Here is a 12,139-nt window from a genome sequence, read left to right on the forward strand (position 1 = left end):
TTTACGTTTTAAACACACCACCAAAACCCTCACAAAACTCGCCTGGTTCTAGACTTTCTTACTTTATATTTCTTTCGAAGGCTTTTGCAGGAAAGATCCTCCTTCCCTGTGGATTCGATCCCTAAGTACTGCAATCGATCAGCTGTGCACTTGTGGCTATTGATTTCATTTAGGGTAAAACTTGACACCCTCACACACGACCACATCACTCTTCTTCTTGAAAGGCTTGATTAATGTGATCGATATCACTAGGTCCTTCATCTTCTGCGCCATTGTTGGTCTCACAAGCATGGATTGGGCGATTATTGCTCTTCAAAAGCTGGCTCATCATGTTCTTCAACTCGGTTATCTCCTTGTTGTCTATTCCGGTTTGCTTCGTCGAGCGATCGTATTCAGGGCAATCATTGATATTGGCTTGAGCCAAATTCTCGATGAGGGCTCTTCCTTGTGATATCGTCTTTTGTCCAAAATCTCCATTGCTAGCTGTATCAAGCGAAAGTTTGTATTTGGGTTGCAAACCTTGGTAAAAGGTGCTCAGCAGACTTGATCCGGAAAATCCATGGTGAGGGCAATCACGTTCATACTCCTTAAAACGTTCCCAGGCTTCATAGAAAGGTTCAGTCGGTCCTTGCTGAAAGCTTGAGATCTTTGTTCTCAACAAGTTCGACCTTGACTTAGTATAGAAGTGATTCAAGAAAGCAGTTTTACACTCTTCCCAATTAGTAATCGATCCTGCAGGCAAAGATTTCAACCAACGGTGAGCTTTGTCTGCTAATGAAAAAGGGAACAACTTACACTTTAAAAAGTCTGCTGGAACTTGGTTTGTTCTCATCATGCTGCAGATTTCTTCAAAGAGCTCGATATGGTCCATTGGGTGTTCAGAAGGAACTCCATGGAATTGACTTCAAACTCATTCCGGTTCGGGAATGGAACTTGAATTTCAGATCGGTTCTGAAAATTTTGAGTGGGTGCATCGAAATCAGCTATGCGATGGTTCCTGGCTTGTCTTCGATGTTGATTTGCTGGCTGAACAGGGCGGTTAACACGTCCATTCTGCTGCATCCCTTGGTGGTCACCATAGGCTGCATTGATAGGTGCATCAAGGTCTTCACGTTCTTCTCTCTCGCGTTTTTAGTGGTTTCTTGGAGGAACCTCATCCTCTTCTCCATCTTGTCTAGCATGATCACCTCCTCTGTGATCGTTCTCTTCATTTTCTCCATGTTCGGAACCCGTCTTGGTCCATATTTAAAGCTCGGTTAATAGGATCTCCAGGCTGGTCGTCGTTGGCCATTCCTTGCGTTCGTCTAAGTCTTCGAAGTTCTCTTTCGTGTCTGTCTATCTCGTCTAGAATTGGAATGTTTTCTACAGGTCTGCGCCTGGTATTCATGCAATTCAGAGAAAAACAAAAGAAGGGAAAGATAATTCAGCAAAACTTTAAGAAAGAACTAGAGATCAGGTGTCTAGAACATAAATTAGAACAAGAAAAATAACAAAAGGCAGCGAAACAAATCCCCGGCAACGGCGCCAAAAACTTGATGCGTGTCAACTGCGTGAGGGAACAAGTTTTACCCTTAACCAAAACAAATGAAAGCCGCAAGTGCACAGCTAATCAGTTGTAGTATTTATGGATCGAATCCACAGAGATTTATGTGCCTTGTATTCTTCTACGATTTCTAACTTTTTGTCTAGACTAGATTGGTTTTAGAGGTTGGTTGTTTGTCACTAATTAAACTAAAACGAAAGAAAGCAAATAAATCTATCCTAATGAACTAGTAGAAAAATCGAATAGAACGCAAATAAAGCAAGCAAAATATCGAACTAAAGCAATTGAAATGCAGATCTAAATAAGCAAGTAAAAATCGATTGGTTTGTATACTATGGCTAAAAACGCTGAGCTTTCGGGAACTCTACAGGGATCATAATCGGTTTTAACACTAGGGATGATAGATTGGGATTGACGGATATCGAAATATAGGGTTCTAGAGCTAGAGTACGGCGGTATGACTACGTCACTGTCGTGATCATAACCAACTGTTTCTCGCAACCCTGACCAGTAGGTTTCCACTCTGGCCCTGGAAGGGAGAGAACTCAAGAGCTGCATAAGACTCGTCAGTACTCACGATCTCGCCGCAGGTAGGTTTCCACTCCTACGGAAAAATCGCCTGTTTCATTCTAGGGCTGATACTTAATGAAAACTTTCGCAACACTAACTATCTAGATCAGATTCTAGGTGATCAATCAAGCATACATGCAATAAGAACGAGAATAAACAGAGAACAAAGTTAAAATCCCAGATCTATAAACCTAGATGTCTTAATCGATTCTGAGAGCCCCTTTCGGGACCCTAAGCCCAACTCGGGATCTACTCAGACATAGCTGAGGTCGACATCATCATTGGTTTTAATAAAGTAATCAAAAACAGTAAAGAAAAGAGATCAAAGAAAGCTTCTCTATTGAAGAACTCAGACTTGAACAATCTTCTACAAAAATCGCATAAAAACGGCTAAAGGAAAAGGGTTTCTGTAAAGTATGAAGGGTGGTGTCTAAAAACGACCTAAATGACGAGTATTTATAGTCTTCAATACTCCATGGTCTCTAGGGTTCCGGAATTGAGGCTAAGATGACTTTAGGCTTCAGAAATGTGGGCTTTAATTCGGATTTGGTCGGCCGCGGTCGGGAATGACGTGACCGCGGGAAATAGGTGGCTGGCCACGGTCGGGAGGCTTGTGACCGCGGGGAATGGGCTGGTGGCCGCGGTCGCGTGACTTGCTGGCCGTCTTCGAGTGGCTCCAGGGCTAATGGAATATCTTGAGATCCAACCGTTGGAATGTCTCCAAACCAAGTGCATTTGAAAGCTGGTTGATTCTTCTATAAGTTGTCCAATTTTGTTGGTGATCAGATGGTGAGAAGGTCTTCGTCTCTCCATGAGAGTTCTGACGGTCTGCATTTATCCAAAAAAGTCTTTTTGTTCCAATTTGTGCCTCTTTATCCCAAATTACCTGAAAAGTCTTTTAAAATCCGAAAACATAGAAATCCTTTGAAAACCTTTGAAAATGGAGTAAAAACACCTGTAAAAGACATTAAAGTGATCCATAAAAATGGTTAAAATCCGGTGTTATCAATTGGGTATCTGCTTTCTGATCTATCGAGGTATTTGGAGATGTAGAAGACAGGTTTCTGCTCACCCTGGTTGGTAGAACGTGAGACATTTGTCTGTTAAACATGAGATGAGTTGGTTGAGGGCGGCGATCCTGCCGGTAAGGCGTTGGACTTGGCGGGTGTTCTCTGGTGATTTGAACTCTAGGACGGCCTTGATTTGTTTCAGGTTAGCATCGATCCCGCACTGTGTGATGATGTATGATAACTTGAGGTTTTTAAGCTCTAAATAGGGGTTATCAATCCCTTAGCTGTTGCAACATAAAGGGTTTATCAGTCCAATGTGTGGTAGACACCAGAATATAAGACAATTTCTTAATTCAAGCAAATGGTGAAGATTTTTTTTTTTTGACTAATGCCTAAAACAAGATTGAAACTAGGACAAAGATTAATGATCAAATAAACAAGCAAGCAATGACAATTAAACTAGATGAGATGATATGAAATGATGAGAGCATGAAATTCTAGACATGATAGTTGGCTAGGGTGCTTTGGTGCTAAACTAGAAATGCTAATGACAATGATGAGACAAAATTCAAATGATTTAGAACTCTAATCTAGATTAATCCTCTCATAAAGGTATTAGCCTCTACACTAATCCATTTTCAAACCAAATCATCATTTGTGAAATATGAATCAGTGAGCATTAATAAACAGTTCTAAAAGATCATTCAAGCAAATAACAAGACATCATCATGCAGCAAATGTTTAAACCTCTAATACATCTCTTTCAGGAATTTCATCAACACTTTTGGTGCATGAAATTCTCAGATTCTAGATCACAAGTGATGCGCAAGGATCTAGCCTAGAGAACAGCTGTTTTAGATGAATCAATGAATCTAGCCCTAAGCACTCCTAATCTAACACTTTAGCACCCTAACCTACACATCTAGAACCTCATTAAGCTGACTACTCACTTATCATACTTAACACATTCAATCCTTTGCAAGATGTGTTGTTAAGCATGATTAATGATGTGGAAAGAAGTTAAAGATGATAGGTTAAGAAGATTCCAGCTTTAAACACACAAAAGATCTTTGCTTTCTCTTGATTCCAACTCTCAAAAAGGGAATATTTCTCTTCAAATGAGTCTTTCACAAAAGAGGCCAAGAAAATTAGGAGAATAAAGCTTAACCTAATCATTAATGTCTCAAAACTATTTATACTAAGGGTTTTCTTAATGGGCCAACCCTTAATAAGCAGGATATTGGCTCAAAAAGACTTAAAAACTCGGACTGGAATAAGGTCCTATCGACGTGCTCCATAGCAATATTCTGGTCGATAGGCTACAAAGCTTCTCTTAACAAAAATATCGACCAAACACCTGGTCGATAGTTTGGTCGACATTATTTCGGCGAGACTGGCTGAGAATCTATCGACATGCTTCACCTCGACACTCTGGTCGATAATATTTTGGCGCTCCAGGTTGAAAATATCGACCAAACTGTCGAGGTACACTCTGGTCGATAGGAATGCATGCCGCTTGAACCAAAACCTCCATTACTTCTAGGCCAGTGGTCCGAACCTCGGTCTGTCAACTCCACGAGAAAGATGCCTCCGTCAGCTACAACGTTAATGAAGGGTCCGAGTCCAGCAGACGTTGGCAAGGGCTTCGTTCCACCGGTTTTCCGAGGTGCGTCGTTTTGGTTCTTTAGCGGCTTCGAGACATGTGTTCCATCTGATCGCCATAACTTTCAGCACACAGCTTTAAATTGGACAATATCAGGCGTTCCGGAAACTAGACTCATCCCTCTTGAATCTTGATGAAGGCACCAAAGGCTGGATCGCAATGCCAGAGCTCCGTTTCAGGTGATGAACTAGAGGGATTGTCGGCTTCTATGCACTTGTCCGGTTCTGATGCATTCACACGGGGGTCTCTCCACGGCTTCTGTCCCAAATGCTCTCTTTTTGCTCCAAATGACCTGTAAACACTCCAAAATGCAAGACTCTATAGGACCTAATGCATTTCTTATCCTAAACCAACTATAAGGACAAAAACATTGAAAACTACCTAAATGTATGCATGAGACTCTATATTTGGACCAAAAATGCAATCCTAAGTGATGCAAATTATGAATATATCAATGTACCCGAGGAACTCTCCCGAGGTGACATAAAAAGAGCACTTTGTAGGATTCAGTTTCATGACGTATTCGTTCAGAGTGCGGAAGCAAGTTCTGAGATGACCGACGTAGTCGCTTGCCACTAGGGACTTCACCAGCATGCCATCGTTGTATACTTCTATGGTGCACCTGTTCTGGTCGGCGAACTGATAAAAAAGAGTTTAATGGACTCTTACGGTATTAATCTCCTTTATCGGTTGTAGCATAAAGGGAATCAATCCAACAATGTGGTTTAGATCACTAATATATCAGGTTTGTATCTTAATCCAAGCAATTCAAAGAGGGTTGGTTATGACTAGTAACAAATGAAAGATAAACAAGTCTAAAACAAAGATTAAGAGGAAAACTAAGCAAATAACAAAGACAGCAAATGATTAAGATGATATGAGTATGATGGAAACATAGAGCTCTAGACATGATAGTTGGCTAGGGTGCATCAGGGTTTAATCAAGTAGCTAATGTCAATGATGATGAATGATCTAAGCAGCTTAGAATTCAAAGCAAGTTTCACTCTTTCTCAGGCATCAAACACAATATCAAACATTTCTCATACCTAATCATCATTAGAGACACAATGAAAGAAATGCATTAAACACCAATCCTAATGTACCATCTATGCTCAAAAAAACATTCTCATGTGAATCAAACAATAGACTCTTGATTTAGCTGGTTCAGGCATTTCATCAAACACCTTTTGGGTGGATGGAATGCCTAAGATCTGGGTTAGAGAGATCATCTAGAACCCAGCATTAAGATCAGCTAATCAAGACAAAGATGCATTAATCTAGTCCTAAGCATGCTTAATCAAACCCCTAAGCACCCTTACCTACATATCTAAAACCCTAATGAGGTGACCACTCACTAATCATGATTAACTCTCTGATTTATTTGCAAGAAGAGTAGTTAAGCATGATTAGTTGATGAAGAAATGTAGAAGATGGAATGATAGAGATGGATTGATGATTAAACACTCAAGAACTCTTTTGAATAAGCAAAGAAAGGAGATTTTTCTCAAAAGGTATTTCTTAACACAAAAGAGGCAAAAATCTTAAGGGAATATTGGATAATCCAAAGGTTAAACCCCTAAAATGTATCTATAGTGATTCCCTAAGTTCTGGATCAACCCGGAACAAACCGGGTGACCCGGAAAGAAAACACTTAAAAACGCTAACACAGTTACATCGGGCATCATTTGGCCGATGTTGTGTCTGGTGTAGAAGTGTCCTGAAGTTGTCTTGGACGTGTGAGCTGACTCCTGGGTTTATATGGACGATGTCCAAGCCGGTGTGAAGGAAGACGTTTCAACGATGAAGAATACACCGGGCAAGGTTTGGCCGTTGTTGTGCCCGGTGTAAAAAACGCTGAAGATTGCACCAGAGAACACATCTCCATGAAGCTGCTCGTTGTGGAGAAGATTCTTGAACTGAGGGAAGTTACACCAGAGTGCTTTTGGGTGATATTCATCCCAGTGTAAAAAACGAGAGTTACACCGGGTATAGCATCGGAATATAGTTGGCTGGTGTGGATCTGAAGAGGATTAGTGTAAGGTTCGGCTTACTCCAGGCTGAAACATCCCGGTGTGGACCTATGTGTTAGGTTCAAAGAAGATAATCCTCAGGGTATGGCTCATTCCGACCACAATCTTTTCGGTGCTCATCTCGGTGTAGATAGGGACCTTTTCTAACCGATCCATTCGTTGATTCATGCGCTCCATCAGCTCAGTGATTTGGGTAAGCTTAGCATCCATCTCTTCCGGATTGATCCAACGAATGTGGTTTCCATCACGAAAGGTGTAGTAGTTCCACTCTCCACCTGAATCTGAATATGGGCCCGATGACATATAAATTGGTACCTCGCAAAAATAAACAAACACGTTAGTACCAAAATCTCCTCACTTGGGTATTTCTCTCTTGAATTCACTCACACTCGCGATAATCTCACTATCACTTAAGAGATTTCTCTCGGTTCTAATCGGAGCTTATATCAATTCAAGGTGTAGCACACAAGAGCAATTCAAGCGATCCCAAAAAAGATAGATAAAAAGAATTTGTTTCAACAGATCTTTCTTTTTTTTTTGACTTTTCACCTTCTTTTTTTCTTTTCTTTTTTTTTTTGACTTTTCGTTTTTTTTAAATAGATCTGGAAAATATAGAAGAAAGAAAGAGAAGAAGGAATGTAAAAAGACAAAGATAGATAATACCGCATTTGACAAGTGTGAGGCTCTGATACCACTTGATACGAATCTCCTAAGACCGGACACACTTGGGCAATGGAGGTTGAAAGATCCTTGGCTAGATCGGATGCACGGAGTAGATGCTAAGGCGTGAGAGTGAGAACTCTCGAATATCCCTAGGCCCAAACTCGCGGTGATCGTCACAAACAAAGGGGATGGCTGCACCGAGTTAAGTTTCCACGGTTCTAGGATGACAAGGTGTGAGAACAAGTTCCCGAAAATCCTTGTGCCCCTAAAACTACTTGAACGAATTACTTATACAAGATGGATCGAAGGCTGCGTTGAGTCCGATGATAAGAACTCAATAAACCGAAAATAAGATTCAAGAGGCTGACCACCTAAGAATCGAAAACAGTTCTTAAAAGAACAAAGAGAAAATCTCAGAATTTTATTAAGATAAAAAGGTGAATGAGTTCCAAAATGAAGATACAAAGGCCTTATATAGAAGGCAAAGTAGCTCAAAGGTTACACTTAGGAAATTAAAAGAAAATAAATGCGAAAGACTAAAAACGTTGAATGACTCTTCAGTGGTCTAAGAATGACTCTTGGGCTGCTCCACCAAAAATAACTCTTGGACTTCCGTCCCATGATCCAGACCGTAAACGAACCTAGGTCGAGAGCTGGGCAATGGACTTAACCTTGGTTAAAACCCCACCTGGTAAATCCTTTGGGACAAACCCGGGTGTAAGGAAAAAGAGTATTAAGCCATCACCCGGATCAGGTGAGCTACAGCCGGGGTTCACGAGCACGGTCACAACCTTGGGTGATGCTGGGTCGTCTGGCCGGTCTTGATCCCGTTAAGCAGAGCTTGAACCCCCCCTACCAGCTTCTTGGCCCTGGATCGCGTCATGGGTCCTTCTGGTACGACCAAGTGAGCTTCCGGAACCTCGACTTCTTTATATGGGTCATGCTCTAGGTCCATGATCGTATTATCCCCCTCCCCCCCCCCCTCTTGAAAAGGACTTGTCCTCAAGTCCGGACCGTCTGAAACATAAGGAAGTATATCAGCAACATTAAAACTAGAACTTACTGAATACTTACCTTGCAAATTAAGCTTGTAGGCGTTATCATTGATCCGTTATAAGACTGTGAAGGGACCATCCACGCAGGGTAGTGATAGTAGGTTTTTAGCCTACCAAGGTCAATTAACTTCTTGTGTTGTAGCACTTGAGGGTCAATCCAAATGGAGAGATTCTAGACACCAAAACTATGAGGAGCTATCTTAATTCAAGTATAATAAGCAGATGAGTTGGTAACAAGGTGATCTATAAACATAAAACAAACAAGAACAAGCAGTAATTAAGAATTAAACAAGCAAACAAGACAAACAAAACAAAGACTCAAATTCAAATAAAGAGAAAGCTAAACCTCTAGATGTGATCATTGATTATGGTGCTTTAAATGTGAATTCATGATGCTAAGCAAACAATGCAACACTTGCAATTCTTTAGTCTAGACTTCCAAATCAGATTAATTCATTCTCATGACAAAAATCCCTTTGTTAATTACCAAATCAAGGCTAATTCCCATTAGATGAATAAGCAATCAACAAGCATAAGGTTCCAAGTCTAAAATGACCAGACAGCCTCTTTGTGCATCAAAATAAGAGCTAAGAAAGACTGAATCTTATACTTAAAGATAAAACAAGCATCACATGATCTCAAATTCCAATTAACTTAGAACTCTAATCTAGATTAATCCTCTCATGAAGGCATTAACCTCTACACTAATCCATTTTCAAACCAAATCATCATTTGTGAAATATGAATCAATAAGCATTAAGACACAGTTCTAATATGTCATTTATGCTTCAAACAAACATTCTCATGGCATTCAAAACATAAACCCTTAAGTTAGCTCATTCAGGCATTTCATCAAACACCTTTGGTGCATGAAATGCCTATGAACCCAGATTTCACTTTCTCAAGGAAATAATACATTAATAGCAGCTAACTAAAGAAAAGAACTGAGAATCTAGAACCTAAACATCACAAATCAAACATCTAAGCACCCTAATCTACACACCTAGAAGCTTAAAAGAAGACTACTCACTAATCATACTTAACACACCTAATCTTTTGCAAGAGGTGATGTTAAACATGATTAGAAGCAAAGATAAGAAGATGAGATGATAAGAAACAGCTTTAGATTGATTCAATCCTCTAGATATCTCTTAATAAACTCGTTTTTGACTAAAGGGGAAAAGAAAACAAAGAGAGAATAAAGCTTAGTCTGCTGGATAATGCCTAAAACATATATATAGGTAGGGTTTCTTGCTGGGCCAACCTAGGACAAACTAGGTTTTGGCCCCAAAAAGGCCCACAAAAACGTCATGAAGCGAGAATGTATCGAAGTGATTTTGGCCGGTGCAGGACGTTGATATTTCTTTGGCAATCTGAGAGTGGTTACACCGAGGCGCTACACCGGCTGAACTCACCTCGGTGCAGCGTTAAGGATAGATTCAGGGGATCAATACCGAGCAGGATTCAGTCGGTGCAGGACGTTGATAATTCTTTGGGATTTTGGCTTCCAAAAGCCAGCCAAAATCGTCAAGGTTCCAAGGTAATACCGACCAGATTTTGGTCGGTACTCCTTCTCGATATGAATGTAGACCGCTTGCACGAAATCCTTCATACCTCCTTCCTCAAGGGTTCGAACCTCGATCTTACACTTCCACGAACTAGATGACGTCCTTAGCTCCATGTTTGGTGAAGGGATCAACCCCTTATGACACTGGCAAAGCCCCCGTCTCGTCGGTTCTTTGAGGCGCATCGCGTAAGACCTGATCGGACCACGAGACATGTGTTCCTTCCGATGGCTATATCTCCCAGTTCACGGCTCCAAATCGTCTGATTTCAAATTTTCCGGAAACTAGACTCATTCCTCTTGATTCTTAATGAGGACACCGGAGGTTGAATCGCATTGAAAGTCCTTCGTCCCACGCGATCAAAGTGAAGGTCTCGTCTGCACCAAACCATCTGTCCGAGTTGCTGTACACAGGTGAGGGTTCCTCCATGATCCCAGCTCCAAGTTGCTCCCAAAAATCTCCAAATTACCTGAGAACACTCTAAAATGCAGGATACTCTAGGACCTAATGCAAATCCTAAACAAAGCTAGAACCAAAGACAAACTCTAATAAAACTAGCTAAATGTATGCATGAGACTCAATATTTGGACAAAAATGCAATCCTAATCATGACAAAATATGAGTATATCAACTCCCCCAGACTTGTCCTTTGCTTGTCCTCAAGCAAACAAGAACAACTGAGAGAGAGAGAGAGGTTGAATGCATGGGAGTTCATATTTCTTTAAAGAGAGATCATCATTAAAAGAATTCAAAGCTCATTGTTCAAGTTACCAATTCTAGAATGCAATGCAAACTTGTTTACTCATAAAAATTAGCCATATTTTTCACCAAATGAACCAAACTCAAGCACCAACCTTCACAAGCATTCCAAACCTCAACCTTTTGACATTCATTTAAAGTTTCAAGTGGAACATGTTCATGCAAATCAAGTGAATTCATTTGGCTTGGACTGGGTTTTGAGATTAAAATGATCTCAATCAAGTAACTGGTACTCCATGCAAGGGGATCACTCAAAAATTAGTAGGCTTTAGTAAAATACTAAGGGTAAAAAGCAATGGATGCATACAAAGATAGAACTGCATCTACCCCACACCCAAAATGCTTTTCACACTCAACTTTAAACCTCTCAAGACTCTTTCTCTAGTCTACATAGTAGGAATTCTTCAATCCTTGATCAATTCCTCAACTACTCATGTCATTGTAGCACTTAAGGTATCAATCCAAATGGAGAGATTCTAGACACTAAAACTATGAGCAGCTATCTTAATTCAAGTATAATAAGCAGATGAGTTGGTAACAAGGTGATCTATAAACATAAAACAAACAAGAACAAGCAGTAATTAAGAATTAAACAAGCAAACAAGACAAACAAAACAAAGACTCAAATTCAAATAAAGAGAAAGCTAAACCTCTAGATGTGATCATTGATTAGGGTGCTTTAAATGTGAATTCATGATGCTAAGCAAACAATGCAACACTTGCAATTCTTTAGTCTAGACTTCCAAATAAGATTAATTCATTCTCATGACAAAAATCCCTTTGTTAATTACCAAATCAATACTAATTCCCATTAGATGAATAAGCAATCAACAAGAATAAGGTTCCAAGTCTAAAATGACCAGAAAGCCTCTTTGTGCATAAAAATAAGAGCTAAGAAAGACTGAATCTTATACAGAAAGATAAAGTAAGCATCACATGATGTCAAGTTCCAATTAACTTAGAACTTTAATCTAGATTAATCCTCTCATGAAGGCATTAACCTCTACACTAATCCATTTTCAAACCAAATCATCATTTGTGAAATATGAATCAATGAGTATTAAGAAACAGTTCTAATATGTCATTCATGCATTTAAAAATCATTCCCATGATGAAAAAGGCATAAACCCTTAAGTTAGCTCATTCAGGCATTTCATCAAACACCTTGTGGGTGGAGAAATGCTTACGTTCTAGATCAAGCTTATAATCAGAGATCTAGCATTAAGAGCAGCTAACTAAGGAAAGGAAATGAGAATCTAGAACCTAAACATCATAAATCAA

The 12,139-nt window shown here is 40.0% G+C and overlaps 1 non-coding gene across 1 annotated transcript; it reads left to right on the top strand.

Moving 5' to 3' along the window:
* Nucleotides 1-554: 554 nt before the first annotated feature.
* On the top strand, nt 555-659 carry LOC112085808. Its single transcript, XR_002899100.1, has one exon. It is a non-coding gene; the product is annotated as a small nucleolar RNA R71 (small nucleolar RNA).
* The last annotated feature ends 11,480 nt before the right edge of the window (nt 660-12,139 follow it).

The sequence above is a fragment of the Eutrema salsugineum genome, unplaced genomic scaffold, assembly GCF_000478725.1.
Source record: "Eutrema salsugineum unplaced genomic scaffold, Eutsalg1_0 scaffold_3, whole genome shotgun sequence".
NCBI lineage: Eukaryota > Viridiplantae > Streptophyta > Magnoliopsida > Brassicales > Brassicaceae > Eutrema > Eutrema salsugineum.